Genomic DNA, 25,629 nt, shown 5'->3' on the forward strand with positions numbered 1-25,629 from the left:
ATGGATTTGGTCTTCCTCTCTAGATGATAATAAAAGGAGCTATGTTAAAGAGAATTAAAGAGAGTATTCAGAGTTTTCATTAAGGATCTTGGCAATAGTTACTGCTATTATGATTAGCTTACTATCTTAGACAAACATATTAGAAAAATATATGAATATACATTATTATGTAACCATGGACTCATTACCACAAGGCTAAAACTGGAGTATTGAAGTATGTGCTGTGTAATGTATTTTAATGCTGTAAATTATCTGAATTCTGATTTTTTGCACTAGTACAACTGATATATGTGAGTATGAGTTAGAGGATATGTGGGCTAATTTCTCAGGAAGAAGAAAGTAGAACAGAAATCGCTATCATTAAAGCATCCATTCAGTTCCCTGGCATCTCACTGTTTCAGAAAAATTAGACGGAAAATTTATGCTCATTAAACTTCAGAGCCACCATAGCAAATTCTAATGAGTTGCTTATTAAATTAGCAATTTTCTATAACTGCTATGATTCATCAACTTCTCTTTCATTCTCAGTTTCAGATTAATAACTAAAAACCCAAATTGCTTGACATGGCTCTTCAATCAAACTTAGTGTTATTAAGAGACCACAGCTACAAAACCCATTTTATATAATCAAGTGAAGTACAATATTTCAGGAAGCATTGTTTCCTAGCTGCTGACCACAAATCTTTTGAAACTACATATAAATTTATGGCTGCAAGGAATGTCATGGGATTTATTTGTTTATTCTGCATACATTGAGTATTCTCTGTATATCAGACCAGAACAGAGTTTCTGCCCTCATTGAACTTACATAACATAATACAAAGTAGTATTAGGTATTATGAGAAAAAATATATAGCAGCATAAGGAAATGGAGAGTGTTGAGGATGACACATTAAATTGCATAAATAGGGAGACCTCTCAGATGGCACAAAACTTGAGCAGAAGTCCTAATGAAAATAATAACTCGTGTAAATATCTGGAATGAGATCACCCAGGTAAAGAGGGGAACAAATGCAAAGGCCAGAGTATGCTTGCTCCTTTCAAGGACTAATAGGAGGCCAGTATGCCAAGGAGAGTGAACAAAGGAGTGAATAATAGGAGATAAAAAAAAAAAAAAAGGTAGCCAGTGCCATATTCATTCAGTGCCTGAAAGACCAAAATAAGTACCTTGAATTGAGTTCTGATTTCAATGGAAAGCCATAGAATATTATGATTAGAGTGGTAATGTGAGCAGATTTAATGTTAAAACAATGCCTCGGCTGTTCTTAAAATATACTACTGGAGAGAAGTTATAAGGCTTTTGTGTTAGTCAGGGGTGAAATGATGGAAGCTTGCTCCAGGGTGATAGTGATGGAGGAGGTGAGAATTGGTCAGATGAGGGATATACATAAATTCTGGAGCCAGGAAAATTTACTGTTCTATAAGGCAGTGCATAAGAGAAAGTCATCAGTGGCTTTGTGATGCTTGATTTGAACAACTAACCAGGTAAGTAGTGGTTTCTCTTTTTAAGGTGCAGGACACTGAAGGGAGATTGGTTGTGGGGGTTAAGAGCGATAATTTTAGTTTTGGAGTCAGTAAGTCTAAGTTTCCACTTAGTCATGTGAAAAGGTCATGTAGGAATCTGGATATAGCAATTTGGAGATCAGGAGTGGTTCAATGGGACTGGAAGGGTTTGATTCAGAGTCAGCAGTGTAGTGAATATATACGCTGTACTATAGAAGGACCCTCAGAAGGATTAGATTGTTGTCTAAGAAGGCTATGTACACAGATAACTAAGCCCTTGAGCCTTCTTATATTAAAAGTCAGACAAATAGCACAGGAAAGACACAAAGAAAAGAAGCAGAAATTGGTGTGGGAAGAAAATTGAGAGAGAGATTTCTATGTGGAAACATAGAAACTAAGTCAAGAGAGTAATTCAACACAGAGCAAGTGATCAACTCTGTCCTTGCTTCTAAGAGGTCAAGTAATATGAGGACTGAGACTCCATCACTGGATTTGACAAAGTGAAGGTGATTAGTGGACTTGTCAAGAACAGTTTGTTTGAATGGGGAGAGCAAGAGACTTGTAGAATCTTAAGAGGGAATGAGATTAAAGAATGTAGAGATAGTGAGTATAAGCACTTTAAAGGAGTTTAGCCATTAAGAGGAGGACACAATCAGGACATAGCTAGAGGAAAATGTAGAACAAGAGAGCTGTGTTTGCTTTAAAGATGAGAAAGATTTCCACATACTTTAAGTTAATGATAATGACTGTAAAGAGAAAAAAAAAGGTACTAAAGAGAAGCAGAGATTTATTGAGCTGAGTGGGTGAGTGGTTGAGAGTGGATGGGATCCACTGGATCATAGGAAGCTCATGTTAGGTCGGGGCAGCAGAAAGTCATGATGTTAATGGTAACGAGATGGAGTATATAGAAGTGAGGCCAGCAGGGTGCTAGATTTGGTGGTAGTGAGTGAGAGAGTTTCTTTTATGATTGTATCTTCTTTCTCAATGAAATAATGAACAAGATTGTTGACTGACTGTGTGAAAAGTAGGGCAAATTAGAAGAGCCTAGAGAATGTCTAGGTTAGTTGGTTTGGAGAGCGAGAGAGTTCATTGACAAAGGAAATATAGTAGCTTGATCAGACATCATGGAGGCTCCATAGAATGTGTGGCACTAAATTTAAAATGGTGAAACCAGGAAGCCTCACTGGTTGTTTGGCTCTGTCCATACTCATCTGGCTCCTGCTTGGGTGTAGGTGCTGAGGAGAGTAGAATTGGGTTGAGACAAGAGTGAGGCTTTAGTTTATATGAGTACATAATGAAAAAAAAAATTTGGAAGGCAGAGTGTTATATTTAGTGGTCATAATATTCTCACCTGAAAAGAAAGAGAGGTACTTTTCTCAGTAAAAGTATTGTTCATTTTTACAATTTGTAGGACAATTTCTTTCCTACAGTTTGTATAATAGAGACTGAAAAGGTTGATAGTGTCATGCAAAAATGAATATTTGAACAATCCTATGTTGCAGTTAGCATTAGTAATATATATTTGTTGCAACATTTAGTTTAGATTCAGGTTCTCAGAGTATTCTTTTCTTTTGCAATAAGATCCCATATCAGGAATTTTGTTCGTATACCTCCCTCTTGTCCTTTTCGATATTTTCTTTTTTTTTTTCTTTCACTAAAATTTTATAAACGAATGAAATTAAAATACTTAAATAAAGGGATTAACTTCATTTTTGTGTGAGCCTCTAAACAATATTTTTTCACTTACCTACTACTCTTGTCTCATTCCTTCTTGGTAATTACTTAAAAACATTTTAGGGGCGCCTGGGTGGTGCAGTCGGTTAAGCATCCGACTTCAGCCAGGTCACGATCTCGCGGTCCGTGAGTTCGAGCCCCGCGTCGGGCTCTGGGCTGATGGCTCAGAGCCTGGAGCCTGTTTCCGATTCTGTGTCTCCCTCTCTCTCTGCCCCTCCCCCATTCATGCTCTGTCTCTCTCTGTCCCAAAAATAAATAAACGTTGAAAAAAAAATTTAAAAAAAAAAACATTTTATTTTTTATCTTTCTCCTGCTACTTAGCCTTTTTTTTCTACCACCTTCCTTTTGTGGTGGAAATCAGCCCTTTATTAAAAAGAAGTACTAGCTGTTTAAGAATTAACTTTTTTTTCATGCATCTTACCATATTCACAAATTATTAACATTGAAAATGTGTTAGGTATTGTTGCTTGAAGGAGAGATTTTCTAAACATTTTTCATGTTGCTATTTTTTTAAAAATTTATTTCTGAGAGGGAAATGAGCTCAAGCAGGGGAGAGGCAGAAAGAGAGGGAGACACACAATCCAAAGCAGGCTCCAGGCTCTGAGCTGTCAGCACAGAGCCCTACACGGGGCTCGAACCCACCAACCTGAAGATTATGACCTTTGCTGAAGTCAAACACCTAACCGACTGAACCATCCAGGCGCCCTGAACATTTTGAGTTTTCCTAATTTTAAAAGCATATTATAAAACTAAGAGTTTTATAATTATCATCATGTTTGTTATTAAAGAGTGAAATTTCATTTATGGGATAGCATTGCCAAATACAGTGACAGTTTCTAGTTTGTGGACTCCAAGGGAATATATTGCAAGGCATGGATTCTTTTTTTTTTATTTTATTTTAATTTTTTTTTTCAACGTTTATTTATTTTTGGGACAGAGAGAGACAGAGCATGAACGGGTGAGGGGCAGAGAGAGAGGGAGACACAGAATCGGAAACAGGCTCCAGGCTCTGAGCCATCAGCCCAGAGCCTGACGCGGGGCTCGAACTCACGGACCGTGAGATCGTGACCTGGCTGAAGTCGGACGCTTAACCGACTGCGCCACCCAGGCGCCCCGCAAGGCATGGATTCTTAACCATCAATATACTTAATTTATTTTTTCTATCATTTATTTATTATTTTGAGAGAGAGAGAGAGTGTGTGAGAAGAGGAAGGACACAGAGAGAGAGACAGAATCCGAAGCAGACTTCAGGCTCTGAGCTGTCAGCACAGAGCCTGATGCGAGCTCCAACCCCTGAAATGTGAAATCATGACCTGAGCCAAAGTCTGACTCTTAATCGATGACGGAGCCACCCAGGTGCCCCTAAATCTTCTTTTATACCACACTGGTTTGTGCCAGTATTCTTTAATAGGTGATGTTTAACATAAGAAAATGTAAAACACGGATGAGAAATTTGTAAATTTTTAACAATATTATCTTCCAGCAAAGGGAATGGTCAAAATAATGGAAAATATGGATACTGCTTCCATTTATTTTGTTGTTATTCAGCACTCTTTTAATGCTGTGTAATTCAAAGCTGGAAGGGATCTTCTTCTGTATTTTTATAAATTAAAGCTCACAGTGCTTAAGTGCTTCTCGTAAAATTGATTTCTTTTTCTTATTTAATTTTCTAACTTTTTGTCTTACTGTTTTTCCACATTTTATTTCATCTCCTTTTATATACTTCTGGCTTCAGGCTCTGTTGTAGTTGAGAACCCACTCTTTAAAGGTTTTCAGGATTACCCTGATACTTGACCTGGCCCTGGTTCACCTTTCTCCCCCACAGTGGGTAAGGCACATGTATTTATGTTTGTTATACTACTCTCATTTCTAGGAATGTAACTCAGTTTGCCTTATTGTATCTCATTATCTTCAACTGTAAGATGTCAGTGACGTGACAACATCAGCTTTCTGCATGGCTTAGTGAGTATACCCTGGCTCAGACTTAGTACAAACATTCTCACCCTCACTGAGAACAGTGGGTTGCTGAAGCTGAGGATTATCTGGCTGTATTTGGAGATTAGGATATAAAATGTCATGTAGTAAACAATTACATATACATGTATATAAAATTATGTATATATGTATTTTAATATACTGAATGCAGAAAACATTCAGTTTATTAATAACAAGTTTGTTTAGTAATTAGGTACTAATTACATGGAAATATATTATATTGTGCTAAATTTCTGTGATTATAGTATTTGAGTTATAATTAGAAAAAATGCTTGCATATTTTACAGTGTAATGAAATGACCTTTATGCAAATTCATGACCTATATTTTTTCATTACCCCTTGACTCTCATAATATTGTGACAACTTAAATTCTAAAGTTTAATTTGAAGTTAAACTATAGCAACTTTGGGTACCAGAAAAACCTGGTCCAGCAATCTACAATGTATATTTCACTCTCCTAAGACCAGGGTTTAACAGTCTCAGTATATTAGGCACCATGATGGACCATTTGAGGGTCTTCAATAATATTTCACACAGGAGCACAATTTATTAGGTTATTGGTGCTAAACAACATTTCATTTTTCCAGGAGGAGAAACACATCTGTATTGTGTTTGACCTCTAGGACGGTGATTATTGGAATGATGAGTAGTTATTAAATAGGAAGGGATCCTTTAAATCTTTTGAAATGGCTAAAACCGAAATATTGGCCTTTTAAAATGAAGATACTACTGTGAAGCAGACCGAACATTCAACAAGTACTGGAGTGATTGAAACATGTTTCAAATAATCTACAGATAGGGAGGATTGATAATGGAGGAAGATAGAAAGCAATCAAGGATTTCAGTGTCAGTGGTGAAAAAGTACATTTTGAGGAGTAAGGGCATAAGATGTCTGGAGGGACTCTTGTTTTGAATATAAAATAAGATTTTAGCCTTGAACTTTTAAAGGTAAAGCTATTTAAGATATGATGACATCCAGAGTGTCAGGTTTTTAGTTGATGTCCTTTGGGAAGATGGAGATAATTGGCACTGAGAAGGTAAAGAGATTGTCAAACATGTTTTAGAATAGTTTATTAGTGACTTATTGAATAATAAATAGTATACATGGGACAAGATGAAAAGAAAGATAGGAGCTAATTGTTGAATTCACTAAAGAATATTATAACGAGGAGAACCTGGCTATACACTCACTTCTTAACTGTAGAGATTGCACCTTGTATGTATGTCAGTGTGGAGCGTGGGGGTTGGTATTCACATGTTTTGTGGATGGAGGAATGAATGTATTTTCAATGTACGTGATTTGTTAAAAAGTATCATGTGCCAAGTACTGTGCTGAATGCTTTATATGAATAATCTCCTATAACTCAACAATTCTATGAGGTAGCCATGATTATTTTTGCCATTGTGCATAGTGAAACTGAGGCTGAGGTAGATAGGCCAAAAGTCATTTCTAGAGAGCAGTAAAGATACAATATGGATCCAAATATTCTAACTCCAGACCCCTTTCTCCTAACCACCATGTCCTGGCTACTCTAAAAACAGAGTGGAGGGGTGCCTGGGTGGCTCAGTCGGTTAAGCATCTGACTCTTGATTTCAGCTCAGGTCATGGTCTTGCAGTTTTAGTTTGAGCCCTGCGTGGAGCTCTTTGCTGTTATAACGTAGCCTGCTTTGGATACTCCATCTGTCTCCCTCTCTCTCTGTCCCTCCCCGGCTTGCTTGCTCACTCTTTCAAAAGTAAATAAACTTAAAAAAATGTAAAAAATAAACACTGAATGGAATGAGTCTACCTCAATTTATCTTCAGTATATAAAACTTGTTATATCATAGAAATGAGGGCAGTGGGGCTCTGGATTTTAATCTCTAGTACTGGACAATTCTTCTAAACAATGTGGGTCTGTGTTTCCCAATATCTAACCTAAGACTAGACTAAGCTCATTTACAGTTAATGTTCTGAGTTTTTGTTTTGTTTACTGTACTTTTAACTTTCCAAATTATTTTCCACTATAACCCCTTGGGGAAAACATGTCTTTTTCATGTTCTAGATTTAACGTGGTAGTCTAGGATACGTCCTCCTCTTCGCAAGCATACGTCTGTGAATTCCATGCATTATTTCTGTTATGCCAGTATATAATATGCAAAATAAAATGACACAGCATGACAACAGAAAAAGCAAATTTACAATGCAGAAGAGGAATGGCGAAAGAGTAGAAGAGAGATTGAATAAAGAGAAGGTCATAATGAAAAATCTTGAAAATAAAGGGCCATCAGAAAAGAAACTATTGGGAATGAGTATGTTTAGAAAGAATTTTGAATCCAATATACAGATTTTTTTTTGCCTCTTATTACAGATGCAAAGCAGAATTCTTTTTGCTCTATAATTATTTTTCTATGGATGTGTAGAAGAAGAGGCTTTGACATCCTTAGAGCTCAGGGAGGCTAATGCTTTAATGAACAGCTTGTTATCAGCTGGCTCTAGCTCTGCCCTCCTTGCGATTCCCTGCCGCATTCAGTCAGGGGAGAATCTTTGCGTTTAGTGTAAACATCTTTTATCCTGATACATCCTCAATGTGTTAGTCCCTAAAGTTCTCATATTTGGCATTCAATTATCTGTTAATTAAATCACGCAGTTTAGAGGGATTTTAGATTCAAGGAATATTAAATGTCTGATTCACCTGTACAAATGCAATACAGTGTCAACCCATATACAATGAAGGCATTAATGGGAAATGCATTTTAGGAAAACGCAATTTCCTATAACCTGAAGAAAGCAACCAAAATACAATTGTATGAATCAACTATTTGTATAAAACTACTATTAATTGTCATGTGAACACTCTGGAGAAGTAAGGTGAAACAAATAAGGAAACATATCTTATAAATTCCTTTGATATGATATTGGTATAGAAGGCAAATTGCGAGGCTTTAAATTTTTATTTTAATATTTATTTATTTATTTTATCTTGGTGGCACAGATTTGAAGTAATCATGCTCCCCCGTTCATGGTCTATTTTCTTAATATTGATCTGGTAATGCCTTTTTTTTCTTTTTCTTTGTCTTTTTTTTTTTTTAATATTTGTTTTTGAGAGAGAGAGAGAAAGAGAGGAGAGAGAGAGAGAGAGAGGAAAGAGAGAGAGAGAGAGAGAGAGAGAGTGTGTGTGTGTGTGTGTGTGTGTGTGAGTGTGAGTGGGCAAGGGGTAGAGAGAGGGGGAAATGCAGAATCTGATACAGGCTCCAGACTCCGCGCTGTCAGCACAGAGCCTGATGCAGGGCCTGAACTCAGCAACTGTGATATCATGACCTTAGCTGAAGTCCCACGCTCAACCAACTGAGCCACCCAGGCACCCGGGCCTTTGTTTTGTTTTATTGTATGTTCCCATCATTTCTGCCCCCCTCTCATTCTCATTACCTTTGTAGGTAACCATGCCAAAATATTGATGTCCTCAGATATGAATGCATCTTTGAAAACTATATTTAGTAAATTATAGTATGGGGGACCTGACACTCCTTTTTTCCTCCCCTGTTTCCTTCTCCAGACTTTTCCTTTTTTCTTTAAGAAATGCCTCAACTTTCATTGGTGAGAACATGGTGCCATCTCAACCAATCACAAACCAGATGTGTGCCTACACTACCCAGAGAGCGAATCTTGGAGACACCTTGGCTATGGTTGGTTCCTCCATGATGAGTATTTACTTTTCCATTTTTCTTTTTGGCAAGGGAGAGGCCACACTACCTGGACTCCTTTTAATCTCGGGCTCTTGCACAAGTAAATGCAGGGAGGTCTCCCTTTGTTACCTGGGCTCATGTCTTCGGCAGCTAGGCCTTTTGCTACTTGTGTTCTCATGGTTTATGGAGGCCTATACATACCATACATAAACCACACACTACACATATAGGAATTATGCCGTGTGTGTGTGTGTGTGTGTGTGTGTGTGTGTGTGTTAATTTGTGTAAATGATACTGTGGTATGTAGATTTCAGGCTCTTTCTAACTTTGATTCTTAAACTATAATCAAAACATCTACCCATGTTTCTATATAAAAACTAAGATCACGGGGCACCTGGGTGGCTCAGTTGGTTGAGTGTCCGACTTCGGCTCAGGTCATGATCTCGTGGTCAGTGAGTTCGAGCCCCGTGTCGGGCTCTCTGCTGACAGCTCGGAGCCTGGAGCCTGTTTTGGATTCTGTGTCTCCCTCGCTCTCTCTGCCCCTCCCCCATTCATGCTCTGCCTCAAAAATAAATAAATGTTAAAAATTAAAAAAAATAAATTAAGATCACTAAATCTGATCCCTGCATAAGATGGCATCCAATGTTGGTGAAACATTGTATGTATTTAATCACCTTGGGATGACATCCAGGTTTCATCCTACTTTATTCGGCCACAAGAAACGTCATGATACATTTCATCTTACTTGCTGCTTCTTGGCATAAAATACATTCTTGGAAATATTGCTAGTGATCCTTTTGTCATGTGCATTTTCTATTTCTTCTACTATTTTCGTAGTTGTGATAATTGTATATTTAAAGGTTTGTTTCCTAACTTTATTATTCTAGGTTATTGCTCTGTGAAAAAAAGCTCTTAATAAAACTGTTATAGATACTCTTTAATAACAACATATCATAACTACCTCATTGAAAAAATCTCTAGTCTTCTACTGTTACCTTATTTGAACACTGAAACTAATTGACCAGTGATAGACCATCTCCTTTACTGAAACCATCTGTGGACATCAACTTTCTGTTGACATTAGCCACTTTCTTTCTTTCTTCTTTTTTTTTCCAGGCAAGACAAGTGTTTTATTTTCCAAAGCACTGAAAATTCTCTCTCTTTTATTCCTTGTCCTGATTCATGTCAATGTGTATAAAGAGGCTCTTTTGTAAGGTGATTTTTTTAATCATTTTTTTCTTCTCTTTACATTAAATGTTGCATGTTGAATCTAAATTTGGGATGAACTTTGGAGAGAAATCCTATTTTTTTTTTCTGGAAGGTATTAAGCAAGCGTATCACTAACCTACCAGTCTTCTTCAATGAGAATTTGCAAAGAGAAAAATTTATAAGAATCAGAGATATTTCTCTTAAGTAACCATGACTGTAAGAAACTCTATTTTGAAATGGTGATAAGGCTTATTCAACTGAAATTTATTGAGCTTGACACTCTACTAAATGCTGGGGTGTTCAGGGTGAACAAAAATTCACAGGCCCTGTCCCCATGGAAATCAGAAACTATCTGGGAAAACTGGAGGTTGGCAAATCTTCACCTACCTACTTGTTGAATTCTAGAATCAGATTTTCCATTCTGAAGGCCCAAATACCTATATTCATTAAGATTGCAGGGTGATCCAAGTCCTGAAGGACTGATTCATGACAATTAAAATGGACAATGACTCAAGTAAACTCCAGAGTGTTATAATTAATATGCGATTAGAATTAATCCTAAGAAGAATTTGAATATGCAAATATTCCAGATCAATAGATTATCTCCCTGTATTAAAAGACAATCAGCATTTCAAAGAGCACTTTTGTAAGAACAGGAAAAAAAAAGGTTAATTTATATCATTGTATAATAAACTTTTCAGTTATATAGGTCCATTGAGATAGGCTTGCCCTTGGAACCAAGGTCATTGTTGCTGGAAGGTTCTCTTTTGCCTGCACTGCACTTAATGTGCACTAAGGGTTTTTTTACCCTCTGCCCAGTGTTTCTACTATGTATCATATTTCATTATTTTTATGGCATGCTTTCCCAAATATTATCTGTGGATTTGTTCTATGCTTTGTGGTCAATGACATATAATTTGCTGTCAGCCAGGCAACAGTCACAATATAGTTGCATTTGCCTGCTGATGTGCCAAGTTGATCATAACTGTTCAGCTGCATGATGTGTGTTAATGGTGCTATGTGAATGGAAATTAATTGCAATTTAAAGTATCTTCAAAAATAACACTGTGATTTGACAGTAAAACTATATATACATATACATATACATATACATATACATATACATATACATATACATGTATATATATGCTTTAAAGTGCCCTTTCAACAGGTATAAAAATATTCAAAGTAATAAGAAGGCATTGTGTCAGAAATGAATTGTCTGCAGCTTTACTTTCTTAATGAGATGTGAAATAATGTCATGTGTTACACTCAGTCTGGCTGAGATTAGATGAAGAACCTCACAACAGGTTGTGTAGCCTGGCTTTGCATAGAGTTGATATTTTAATTGATACTTTGGGAAAGAGTCTTGAACCCTCTGGAAATGGAAGTAAAACTCTGCATATATGTGTTTATGTCCTGTGAAGATATGGGTGGAGCAAAGCTTTCATATGATTCTCAAAGAACTGCTGACCTGTAGCCATACACGCCTATCATAGACAACTTCCTTAAGCATATTATTTACAAGTTATTATTTAGGATAGGGTTTAGTGTTTGCTGCTCATTCTCTTAGTTGGTAATCACTTGCCTCACCCGCTGCTTTTACAAATATTTTAGGCAACACCTCACTTATCTTCCTACACAGTGATAGTATATAAACCCCAAAATAGTAAAATATTAATCTCTTATAATGAAAGTGAAATTATTAAAGAATGAAATTATTGCAGGTGTCTTAGCATATTGGAATATTCAGTCAGTGGGGGTATTTCAATCATTGTTCAAATTAGAATTTGAAGAATATATATTTGTACATGTAACATGGAACTAGCAATGTATTCCGTCTAGGTGACCTTCACCACAACAATATATTTAGTCTAGGTAACATTTACCATAATATCTGGGTCTCCTTAATAGTTTATAATCCATTGTACTGTGTCTGAATTGTATAAACAGAGAAAATCAGTGTTGGAGCTACAATTCCAACTTAATTGCCCTCCTTTAAAGTTTTACAGGTAGCTCTGGGAATATTTTAAATAATCTATGGTTACTCCTGGGTGAAAAGCAATTACAGCAAATATCCTTTCTATCAGGGTTGAGAATTATTATTTGTTTCTGCATCTGAGAAATCCCACCCAGTGAAATCAGAACATTGAAGACTTCATTTCCCAGATGACTTCCCATTAGGGAAAGGGAATGAACCACTTGCCATATTTACTAACTCTAAACACGACAACAAAATAATTCAGGTGTTTTTTTTTTTTTTTTCAAGGCAGGTATGAAACCCTGTATTCAAACCCTGTATTCAAAACCCCTGTTTTAGATAGAAACATATATTTTTTCCACTTTATTAATATATGCTCTAAACACATTTGGTAAAGATCAGATGAAAACATGACTGAAAAATATAGTGAATGTGTATGATGATGATATTTTAATATTAGAAAGCATAAATTAAAATGTTCCTATACAGTTACTATGGATACATAGTTCCTATACAGTTCCTAGACAGTTACAGTTACTACAGTTACTACATGTGGCTGGGTGTGTAAAATAAACTTCCTTGACAGTAGTCCTAGTCATATCTATGGTTTCTTGGCAGATACATTACTTGTAAATCACGTTTTTTTCATAGATGCTTTCTAGGGACTATCTATAATGATGCTTCCCTCCTCCCAGCTCATTTGGTCATTTCTCATCCATGATTTTATTCTAGGATATATCATTAATTTTAATGATTTAAGTTTTTGAAATTCCTAAAAATTAATCATTCTGCTATAACATCATTTAAATATGTAATTTAAGTATTAAAAAAAATCAATGGACAGATGCAGCCAGGATTTCATTGTTCCTAATTATACTTTTGTCATAAGAAATTGTTGAGTAACAATAATAGGATATATTGTTGATATTTTTAAGAGATCTTAAAACAAGATATAAAATTTTCAAAAAATGATAAAAGTATGGGTGAAATATTTTAATAGCATTTTATATATGAATTATGGAAATTTAGCAAACTAAATAAAATTTGACAAAGCCCAAGATCATATATATAGAAGCTAAATTAGTGCTTTGTCTTCTCACAAAACAATTTTAAAAGTATTATCCTAGCATAACATTTTTGCTTTGTTTTCTTACATTAACTTGAAATTCTAATTTTACCTCTAATATTACAATAAAAATTATTCACAGCCACATTTTTATTTGTCCACAATTGGCTATTTTATGCTTCGTTCATATGGACATGGTTTTTAAGAATGGTATATATAAATTTAGTCAGTATAAATCTTACGCTTATATCTGCTCTTTATTTATAAGACTATTTCACTGTAGGAGTCAAATATTCTCTTCTTAGGTGATGTTATTCATACTATGATATTTAAGATTAACTCATCCTTTCTGAGAGGAACTTGTGCTTATGAATGTATAAATATTTTGGTTCTGTTTAGAATTGTCTTATCTTCCTCAATGATGTAAATTGGATTACTGAACATAGGAATTAAGCAATCTTTCCACTTGTCCAAATTCAATTTTCTTTTTGTATTTCTGTGTGTTTCTGTGTGTTTCTGTGTGTTTCTGTGTGTGTGTGTGTGTGTGTGTGTGTGTGTGTGTGTTCCTTTCACCACTCGTTTGGTCATCCATTAGCTGACACAGACTCTCTGCCACCTAAATGTATTTATGAAGATTTTTAGATATTTTTGACTAAGACACTCTACCATTGTATTTAAAATGCAACACTTATGCACGTGCTTATTTCTTGTGTATTTTCAGATCTAGATCATTCATTCAACAAATACTGAGTGACTCACCCAAGTATTGTATATTCAATCACATAGGTTCATTCATCACTGAAGAAAAAGATTTTATTTTAGGAGCTTCAGTTTCAGTGCAGAGCCTTCACCATTGTCTGGGTTATTAAACTTTTTTCTAACTTTATTCTTTATCAGTTTGTCACTGAACTTTTGGGAATAATTCCTTTGGTTTTCTGAGTAGGAAATGGGTGGTATTCTCGAAACACCTTGTCTGCCCCCTTTGTTCTCCTCCTTGGTGCCTTCTGCACCCATGTTGCTCAGTCTTTAACAAAGCCAGGATAATACAGCAGATGGGGATTCTCTTTAATTATATTTCTGTCATAGTAATGGTTATCTTCTGCCTGGATCTGGAAGAACTGACAATGATTACACAGTTTCATGCTACAAATAAGAGCAGGTGCAGCTGTAAATAGTCCCTGATTAACAATTTCATTTAAATATTATAACAGATTTCTGTAGGGCAAATTACTCCCACTGGTAAGGAGGTGTACTTTTGTATATAATATAATTCACTAAATCCACAATTTAATTATGCTAGCAATAACAAAGCCCGTAGTGTGCTAAAAAAAATTCCAAATATATTAGCCCTTCAATCAAAATAACTACTGTAAAACAAATGAATTGTTATTAGAAATGTTCCTGATGGAGCAAAATTGTAAATTATCTCTCATCATCCTATTTCTGGGGTCATGTATTGGTTAGTGTTAACAAAATGGGAAACAAAAATAATAGTTTTAATCTTAGCATGTAGTTTGTATTTTTTCTATTCCACTCTTAATAATAAATACTAAAACCTCTAAATGAAGTACAGCATTTGTGAGTTTTTAAGAAATACCACATTTAAGATATTTAATATCTGTTAGGAGTAGAACATGTTATTTTTTTTAAAGTTCCAACTTTATAATTTGGTTATAGATTGAAAATAAATGTGTGATTAAGTAAAATATGTTCATTTTAAATTGTAAGATGTCTATTAATTGTGCAGTTTCACAATTTCTTTTGAAAGCTACACTGTATGGAAGAAAAGATAGGGTTTAGTGTGCTATTCCCTTTCCAGTTGTCTTGTTTATATCTTGCGGGCTTTTTTTACTACTGCTGCAAATTTAATTTTTCAAAGTTTTCATTCTTCCAAAAACATCTTTGCAGATATTTTTAATAAAATAAAACTAGTATAATTGGTAGCTAAAATAAGTTCTCATTTTTTTCTGTTACTGTCTCCATTTAAAAGTTGCTCTTCAGAAAATTTATAACAATTTATATCAGTTATCATATCCAGTTGTTATTAAAGTCTTGGTTGAGAAGTAAGATCCAGTTTATAAGAAGTAGTTTAGTTACTTAGTCATTAAAAGAAATATGGGCTTATATAATTACTCTTTTGGACCACCATGTTGAGGCTGAGAATGTATAAGGTAAATTAGTTTAATGGTAATACCCAAGGTTTGCTGCTATGAATTCAAGTACCTGGGTTTTGGGTGGTAGATTAGGTGAATGCCTTTTACTTTAATGAATGCTCTGCTAATTGCTTAATGAATATTTTTTGGAAGTATTCCTTTGTTAGCTTGTTCATTGTTTCAAAAAAGTTACGTCTGTCTAACCTGTAATATTTAAAATAGAATTTCTGTACATTATATAATTCATTTTATTTTATTTTTTTTTTCTTTTTTTTTTTTTTTTCTGAAATTTATTGACAAATTGGTTTCCATACAACACCCAGTGCTCATCCCAAAAGGTGCCCTCCTCAATACCCATCACCCACCCTCCCCTCCCTCCCACCCCCCATCAACCCTCAGTTTGTTCTCAGTTTTTAACAGTCTCTTATGCTTTGGCTCTCTCCCATTCTAACCTCTTTTTTTTTTTTTTTCCTTCCCCTCCCCCATGGGTTCCTGTTAAGTTTCTCAGGATCCACATAAGAGTGAGACCATATGGTATCTGTCTTTCTCTGTATGGCTTATTTCACTTAGCATCACACTCTCCAGTTCCATCCACGTTGCTACAAAAGGCCATATTTCATTTTTTCTCATTGCCACGTAATATTCCATTGTGTATATAAACCACAATTTCTTTATCCATTCATCAGTTGATGGACATTTAGGCTCTTTCCATAATTTGGCTATTGTTGAGAGTGCTGCTATGAACATTGGGGTACAAGTGGCCCTATGCATCAGTGCTCCTGTATCCCTTGGATAAATTCCTAGCAGTGCTATTGCTGGGTCATAGGGTAGGTCTATTTTTAATTTTCTGAGGAACCTCCACACTGCTTTCCAGAGCGGCTGCACCAATTTGCATTCCCACCAACAGTGCAAGAGGGTTCCCGTTTCTCCACATCCTCTCCAGCATCTATAGTCTCCTGAGTTGTTCATTTTGGCCACTCTGACTGGCATGAGGTGATACCTGAGTGTGGTTTTGATTTGTATTTCCCTGATAAGGAGCGACGCTGAACATCTTTTCATGTGCCTGTTGGCCATCCGGATGTCTTCTTTAGAGAAGTGTCTATTCATGTTTTCTGCCCATTTCTTCACTGGGTTATTTGTTTTTCGGGTGTGGAGTTTGGTGAGCTCTTTATAGATTTTGGATACTAGCCCTTTGTCCGATATGCCATTTGCGAATATCTTTTCCCATTCCGTTGGTTGCCTTTTAGTTTTGTTGGTTGTTTCCTTTGCTGTGCAGAAGCTTTTTATCTTCATAAGGTCCCAGGAATTCAATTTTGCTTTTAATTCCCTTGCCTTTGGGGATGTGTCGAGTAAGAGATTGCTACGGCTGAGGTCAGAGAGGTCTTTTCCTGCTTTCTCCTCTAAGGTTTTGATGGTTTCCTGTCTCACATTGAGGTCCTTTATCCATTTTGAGTTTATTTTTGTGAATGGTGTGAGAAAGTGGTCTAGTTTCCACCTTCTGCATGTTGCTGTCCAGTTCTCCCAGCACCATTTGTTAAAGAGGCTGTCTTTTTTCCATTGGATGTTCTTTCCTGCTTTGTCAAAGATGAGTTGGCCATACGTTTGTGGGTCTAGTTCTGGGGTTTCTATTCTATTCCATTGGTCTATGTGTCTGTTTTGGTGCCAATACCATGCTGTCTTGATGATGACAGCTTTGTAGTAGAGGCTAAAGTCTGGGATTGTGATGCCTCCTGCTTTGGTCTTCTTCTTCAAAATTCCTTTGGCTATTCGGGGCCTTTTGTGGTTCCATATGAATTTTAGGATTGCTTGTTCTAGTTTCGAGAAGAATGCTGGTGCAATTTTGATTGGGATTGCATTGAATGTGTAGATAGCTTTGGGTAGTATTGACATTTTGACAATATTTATTATTCCAATCCATGAGCAGGGAATGTCTTTCCATTTCTTTAAATCTTCTTCAATTTCCTTCAGAAGCTTTCTATAGTTTTCAGCATACAGATCCTTTACATCTTTGGTTAGATTTATTCCTAGGTATTTTATGCTTCTTGGTGCAATTGTGAATGGGATCAGTTTCTTGATTTGTCTTTCTGTTGCTTCATTGTTAGTGTATAAGAATGCAACTGATTTCTGTACATTGATTTTGTATCCTGCAACTTTGCTGAATTCCTGTATCAGTTCTAGCAGACTTTTGGTGGAGTCTATCGGATTTTCCATGTATAATATCATGTCATCTGCAAAAAGCGAAAGCTTGACTTCATCTTTGCCAATTTTGATGCCTTTGATTTCCTTTTGTTGTCTGATTGCTGATGCTAGAACTTCCAGCACTATGTTAAACAGCAGCGGTGAGAGTGGGCATCCCTGTCGTGTTCCTGATCTCAGGGAAAAAGCTTTCAGTTTTTCCCCATTGAGGATGATGTTAGCTGTGGGCTTTTCATAAATGGCTTTTATGATGTGTAAGTATGTTCCTTCTATCCCGACTTTCTCAAGGGTTTTTATTAAGAAAGGGTGCTGGATTTTGTCGAAGGCCTTTTCTGCATCGATTGACAGGATCATATGGTTCTTCTCTCTTTTTTTGTTAATGTGATGTATCACGTTGATTGATTTGCGAATGTTGAACCAGCCCTGCATCCCAGGAATGAATCCCACTTGATCATGGTGAATAATTCTTTTTATATGCCGTTGAATTCGATTTGCTAGTATCTTATTGAGAATTTTTGCATCCATATTCATCAGGGATATTGGCCTGTAGTTCTCTTTTTTTTACTGGGTCTCTGTCTGGTTTAGGAATCAAAGTAATACTGGCTTCATAGAATGAGTCTGGAAGTTTTCCTTCCCTTTCTATTTCTTGGAATAGCTTGAGAAGGATAGGTATTATCTCTGCTTGAAACGTCTGGTAGAACTCCCCTGGGAAGCCATCTGGTCCTGGACTCTTATTTGTTGGGAGATTTTTGATAACCGATTCAATTTCTTCGCTAGTTATGGGTCTGTTCAAGCTTTCTATTTCCTCCTGATTGAGTTTTGGAAGAGTGTGGGTGTTCAGGAATTCGTCCATTTCTTCCCGGTTGTCCAATTTGTTGGCATATAATTTTTCATAGTATTCCCTGATAATTGTTTGTATCTCTGAGGGATTGGTTGTAATTATTCCATTTTCATTCATGATTTTATCTATTTGGGTCATCTCCCTTTTCTTTTTGAGAAGCCTGGCTAGAGGTTTGTCAATTTTGTTTATTTTTTCAAAAAACCAACTCTTGGTTTCGTTGATCTGCTCTACAGTTTTTTTAGTTTCTATATTGTTTATTTCTGCTCTGATCTTTATTATTTCTCTTCTTCTGCTGGGCTTAGGCTGCCTTTGCTGTTCTGCTTCTAGTTCCTTTAGGTGTGCTGTTAGATTTTGTATTTGGGATTTTTCTTGTTTCTTGAGATAGGCCTGGATTGCAATGTATTTTCCTCTCAGGACTGCCTTTGCTGCGTCCCAAAGCGTTTGGATTGTTGTATTTTCATTTTCGTTTGTTTCCATATATTTTTTAATTTCACTCTAATTGCCTGGTTGACCCACTCATTCGTTAGTAGGGTGTTCTTTAACCTCCATGCTTTTGGAGGTTTTCCAGACTTTTTCCTGTGGTTGATTTCAAGCTTCATGGCATTGTGGTCTGAAAGTAAGCATGGTATAATTTCAATTCTTGTAAACTTATGAAGGGCTGTTTTGTGACCCAGTATATGATCTATCTTGGAGAATGTTCCATGTGCACTCGAGAAGAAAGTATATTCTGTTGCTTTGGGATGCAGAGTTCTAAATATATCTGTCAAGTCCATCTCATCCAATGTCTCATTCAGGGCCCTTGTTTCTTTATTGACCGTGTGTCTAGATGATCTATCCATTTCTGTAAGTGGTGTATTAAAGTCCCCTGCAATTACCACATTCTTATCAATAAGGTTGCTTATGTTTATGAGTAATTGTTTTATATATTTGGGGGCTCCGGTATTCGGTGCATAGACATTTATAATTGTTAGCTCTTCCTGATGGATAGACCCTGTAACTATTATATAATGTCCTTCTTCATCTCTTGTTACAGCCTTTAATTTAAAGTCTAGTTTGTCTGATATAAGTATGGCTACTCCAGCTTTCTTTTGGCTTCCAGTCGCATGATAAATAGTTCTCCATCCCCTCACTCTCAATCTAAAGGTGTCCTCAGGTCTAAAATGAGTCTCTTGTAGACAGCAAATAGATGGGTCTTGTTTTCTTTTATCCATTCTGATACCCTATGTCTTTTGGTTGGCGCATTTAATCCATTTACATTCAGTGTTATTATAGAAAGATACGGGTTTAGAGTCATTGTGATGTCTGTATGTTTTATGCTTATAGTGATGTCTCTGGGACTTTGTCTCACAGGGTCCCCCTTAGGATCTCTTGTAGGGCTGGTTTAGTGGTGACAAATTCCTTCAGTTTTTGTTTGTTTGGGAAGACCTTTATCTCTCCTTCTATTCTAAATGACAGACTTGCTGGATAAAGGATTCTTGGCTGCATATTTTTTCTGTCTAGCACCCTGAAAATCTCTTGCCAATTCTTTCTGGCCTGCCAAGTTTCAAAAGAGAGATCAGTCACGAGTCTTATAGGTCTCCCTTTATATGTGAGGGCACGTTTACCCCTTGCTGCTTTCAGAATTTTCTCTTTATCCTTGTATTTTGCCAGTTTCACTATGATATGTCGTGCAGAAGATCGATTCAAGTTACGTCTGAAGGGAGTTCTCTGTGCCTCTTGGATTTCAATGCCTTTTTCCTTCCCCAGTTCAGGGAAGTTCTCAGCTATGATTTCTTCAAGTACCCCTTCAGCACCTTTCCCTCTCTCTTCCTCCTCTGGGATACCAATTATGCGTATATTATTTCTTTTTAGTGTATCACTTAATTCTCTAATTTTCCCCTCATACTCCTGGATTTTTTTATCTCTCTTTTTCTCAGCTTCCTCTTTTTCCATAACTTTATCTTCTAGTTCACCTATTCTCTCCTCTGCCTCTTCAAGCCGAGCTGTGGTGGTTTCCATTTTGTTATGCATTTCGTTTAAAGCGTTTTTCAGCTCCTCGTGACTGTTCCTTAGTCCCTTGATCTCTGTAGCAAGAGATTCTCTGCTGTCCTGTATACTGTTTTCAAGCCCAGCGATTAATTTTATGACTATTATTCTAAATTCACTTTCTGTTATATTATTTAAATCCTTTTTGATCAGCTCATTAGCTGTTGTTATTTCCTGGAGATTCTTCTGAGGGGAGTTCTTCCGCTTGGTCATTTTGGATAGTCCCTGGCGTGGTGAGGACCTGCAGGGCACTTCCCCTGTGCTGTGGTGTATAACTGGAGTTGGTGGGCGGGGCCGCAGTCAGACCTGATGTCTGCCCCCAGCCCACCGCTGGGGCCACAGTCAGACTGGTGTGTGCCTTCTCTTCCCCTCTCCTAGGGGTGGGATTCACTGTGGGGTGGTGTGGCTCGTCTGGGCTACTTGCACCCTGCCAGGCTTGTGATGCTGGGGATCTGGCGTATTAGCTGGGGTGGGTAGGCAAGGTGCTCGGGGGCAGGAGGGGCAGGCTTAGATCGCTTCTCCTTAGGTGATCCACTTCAGGAGGGGCCCTGTGGCAGCGGGAGGGAGTCAGATCCGCTGTCGGAGGTTTGGCTCCGCAGAAGCACAGAGTTGGGTGTTTGCGCGGAGCGAGCAAGTTCCCTGGCAGGAACCGGTTCCCTTTGGGATTTCGGCTGGGGGATGGGCGGGGGAAATGGCGCTGGCGAGCGCCTTTGTTCCCCACCAAACTGAGCTCTGTTGTCAGGGGGCTCAGCAGCTCTCCCTCCCTTTGTCCTCCAGCCTTCCCGCTTTCCGAGCAGAGCTGTTAATTTCTGACCTCCCAGACACTAAGTCGCGCTTGCTGTTGGAACACAGTCAGCCCGGCCCCTCCGCTTTTGCAAGCCCGACTCGGGGGCTCTGCTTGGCCGGCGAGCCGCCCCTCCGCCCCGGCTCCCTCCCGCCAGTCCGTGGAGCGCGCACTGCCTCGCCGCCCTTCCTACCCTCTTCCGTGGGCCTCTCTGCGTTTGGCTCCGGCGACTCAGTTCTGCTAATCCTCTGGCGGTTTTCTGGGTTATTTAGGCAGGTGTAGATGGAATCTAAGTGATCAGCAGGACGTGCGGTGAGCCCAGCGTCCTCCTAAGCCGCCATCTTGCCGCCGACCCTATATAATTCATTTTAATTTGCACAATATATCAATACATGCAATAGATATCCATATTTAATAAAATACAGGTATGAGTGATATCTAAAATATTTAATAACTCATACTGTATAGGAAGTGATTAATTAGAATAATGCCACAGCCCATCAGATTATGTCAGCTCTTAAAAATGGGTATGGCTTTACTGGAGTATTAGTAAATTCCAATGCTATTCACTATAGATATGGATTACCCAAAATATCTTGTAAATCCAGATTTTCATATAATAGCATTCTGTCAATACCATAAACTATGGCACTAACAACGTTAAAAGTTGTTAATTTAGAAAAACTGTCTTTTCATTTTTAGATGTACTTTAAACATGCCTTAATAGTTCAAGCTCAACTTTCAACTGTGTCCATTTCTCAGTAGTAATTAAAAATGTTTTTTATCCTTTTTACTGTATAATTGGAAATGTCCTCCCAAAACACCACATAATTAGAAACTCTCATTTTATACATGTGCATTTATTATTTTAATTATTCTTGGTACAAATAACTGGATTTTAAAGGAAATATAAAAACAGCCCAGCATGAATATATTTGATTCAATTTTGTCCTCCAACAGTATCAATTTTATAATATTTAAATTTACGTTCCTTTAATATGTTTTCAAATAATTTCTAAAAGAAATGAGTCTTAAGGTACAGTCAAGATGCTGAAGACTTGCCCTACGGATCTCAAATTAATGGCTTTTAACAATTATAAATCATAATTTATTACACATGCCAATGCATAAACAAAGTTTGGATGTACAATTAGAAATTTAATTACATTGGAAATGTCATTGCATATTTAAACAGATGACCAGGCATTAGGGCCTGTGCAGATAACAGAATTCCCTCCTCCACACGTGTTTCACTGAAGGCTATGCTGTCTATCAAAATGACGAGGACTGGCTGCCAAAAGGGTATAAAGCATTATAGAAATTTTTATCTTTAAAAAAAATTAATGTTTCATTTATTTTTGAGAGACAGAGAGAGACAGAGTACAAGTGGGAGACAGGCAGAGAGAGAGGGAGACACAGAATCCGAAGCACGCTCCAGGCTCTGAGCTGTCAGCACAGAGCCCCATGCAGGACTTGAACTGGTGAACTGAGAGTTCTTGACCTGAGCTGAAGTCAGAGCCAAAGTTAGATGCTTAACCGACTGAGCCACCCGGGGGCCCCTAGAAATGTTTAGCTTTCTGAAGAGGGTATTTCTTTGCAATATATTCATACATGATGTGGTTTCAAAGTATTTTCAAGGAAAAAGGGTAATCTGAACAAATTACAACCTGTCAATTACATTGTTTGCATTAAATCTAAAAAAAAATGTTTATTTTATTAAAAAAAAAATTTTTTTTAATGTTTATTTATTTTTGAGACAGAGACAGAGCATGAACGGGGAGGGTCAGAGAGAGAGGGAGACACAGAATCGGAAACAGGCTCCAGGCTCCGAGCCATCAGCCCAGAGCCTGACGCGGGGCTCGAACCCACAGACCGCGAGATCGTGACCTGGCTGATGTCGGACGCTTAACCGACTGCGCCACCCAGGCGCCCCCAAAAAAATGTTTATTTTAATACCTGTTTATTTGTTGTGATGTTTTGTAGATATTTTTTTAATCCACCAGAAAAAAGTTTGTCTTATAAGTAAGAAATGTAATTCAGTAAATGAAGTACTGAGTTATGAAAATAAAAGACACAAATGCAAATTTAGTAGCTTTAAAATTGGAGTTTGTGCGTGCCTCTTTGGCAGCTGGTCCCATGGTGAGGGTGGTGGTGAGGGGGCCGCTCTAGCCTGTAGACTGTGTCTGTGGCCGGGCACATATGTCCAGCCTCAGTGGACAGAGCTTAAGTGTATGGCACAGCAGGATCTGGCTCCAGTGCCCTGATAATGGGCTGTCCCCGGCAGCTCCCGGCCAGGAGTGAGGGTCTCTTCTGATCTGAGAATGGCTACTCCCCAGTATGAGCCAGTGGCTGAGATCGGTGTTGGTACCTATGGACACAAGGCCCATGGTCTCCACAGTGGCCATTTTGTGGCCCTCAAGAGTGTGAGAGTTCCTAATGGAAGAGGTGCTGGCGGGGGCCTTCCCATCAGCACAGTTCATGAGGTGGCCTTACTGAGGCAGCTGGAAGCTTTTGAACATCCCAGTGTTGTCCACCTGATGGACCTTTGTGCCATGGCCCAAACTGCCTGAGAGACCAAAGTGACCCTGGTGTTTGAGCGCGTAGACCAAGACCAAAGGCCGTATCTGGACAAGGCCCCCCCACCAGGCTTGCCAGTGGAGACTATCAAGGAAATGATGCGCCAGTTCTAAGAGGCCTAGATTTCCTTTATGCCAACTGTATCATTCACTGAGATCTGAAGCCAGAGAGCATTCTGGTGACAAATTGTGGGACAGTCAAGTTGGCTGACTTTGGCCCAGCCAGAATCTACAGCTATCAGATGGCAGTGATACCTGTGGTTGTTACCCTCTGGCGCCATTCTCCAGACGTTCTTTGCAGTCTACGCATGCAACACCCGTGGCCATGTGGAGCATTGGCTGTATCTTCGCAGAGGTGTTTCCTCACAAGGCTCTCTCCTGTGGAAACTCTGAAGCTCACCAGTTAGGCAAGACCTTTGACCTGGTCGGGTGCCCCCCGAGTATGACTGGCCCCGAAATGTGTCTCTGCCTGGAGGAGCCTTTTCCTCAGAGGGCCCAGCCCAGCGCAGTCAGTGGTACCTGAGGTAGAGGAGTCTGGAGCACAGCTGCTGCTGGAGATGCTGACTTTGAACCCACATGAGTGAATCCCTGCAGCACCTTTACCTAAAATTGGCAGAAGGTAAACCCAGAGCAAGCAGTGAGTGGCTGCAGCTGAATCCAGAGAAGAAGTCCATCACTTTTCCTTCCAACGCTTGAGTGGAGAACCCCCCAACTGTGAAGGCCATCTTAGCCTTCGCCTCTGATGAAGCCTTCATCTTTGAGGCTGTGGAAACTCCTCCTCCTTACAGAGAATATTTTGCTGCCTTAATGACATTCCCCTCCCTCCTTTCGAAGCTTATCCTTCCCCTGATGTCCTGATGTACATTTCTGTACATCAAGGGGTGTGTTCCTTGCTCTCCCCTTTACTATCTTGATATTGGGGTCTTTTTTTATAAAGGAAAAAGAAAACAAACAAACAAATAAATAAATAAATAGCTTTAAAATTGTTTGGGGCACCTGGGTGGCTCAGTCAGTTAAGCGTCAGACTTTGGCTAGGTCATGATCTCAACAGTTTGTGGGTTTCTGTCCCGTATTGGGCCCTGTTTTGACAGCTCAGAGCGTGGAGCCTCTTCAGATACTGTGTCTTCCTCTCTCTCTGCCCCTCCCCCACTTTTCAAAAACAAACATTAAAAAATTATTTAATAAGGTATTTGTGAATAAGGAAATTAGTGTGCTGATATTAATATAAAATGTGCTTAATTTTTATATGACTAATGAATTTTATTTGTATCACTTAAGAATTTTCAGGTTTCCATATAAATTCTGTGAAAAATGGAAACATTTTATAATTGAAAGTAATAATGCATTGAGTATAGAGTGGCAGAACCAAATTTCTTCATCATTTGTGAGAGAAAACCCTGATTTTGAAGTAGTTTTTAAGAAAATAACGTTTAAACAATATTTTAATGTTTAAATGTTTAAATGTTAATAATGTTTAAACAATACTATAGTGAAAATACTGCTTAGTAGCAAAATAGTTATCCATTTTTCAAGGCATATTACTGAGAGAAAGAAGTCACTCATATATCTTTAACCATGACGTTTATATATGGTTAACTTAATCCCTAACTATGAATGATGGCAACACTTTCTCAGGCATATCACCATATTCATTCACTCCCTATAATATATAACAGTTGAATATCTTCCATGGAGTAGATCCAATTCCAGGCACTGAGGATAATGAATAAAATAGACTGATTTCCCTCATGGAGTAACATTCTAGTAGGAGAGATAGACAGTAAACAAACAAGCAATATAATGCTGGTTAATAGTGCTACAAAGAATTAATGTTAGGTTGGAAGAAAATAGAGATACAGGAAAGAAATGTTTTAAAATGGATAGAGAAGACTTCATAGATGT

General features: G+C 37.8%; 1 pseudogene; it reads left to right on the plus strand.

Moving 5' to 3' along the window:
• The first annotated feature begins 23,432 nt into the window (after positions 1 to 23,432).
• Positions 23,433 to 24,709, plus strand: LOC122471569 (annotated as a pseudogene).
• Positions 24,710 to 25,629: the final 920 nt, after the last annotated feature.

The sequence above is a fragment of the Prionailurus bengalensis genome, chromosome B1, assembly GCF_016509475.1.
Source record: "Prionailurus bengalensis isolate Pbe53 chromosome B1, Fcat_Pben_1.1_paternal_pri, whole genome shotgun sequence".
Taxonomy (NCBI): domain Eukaryota; kingdom Metazoa; phylum Chordata; class Mammalia; order Carnivora; family Felidae; genus Prionailurus; species Prionailurus bengalensis.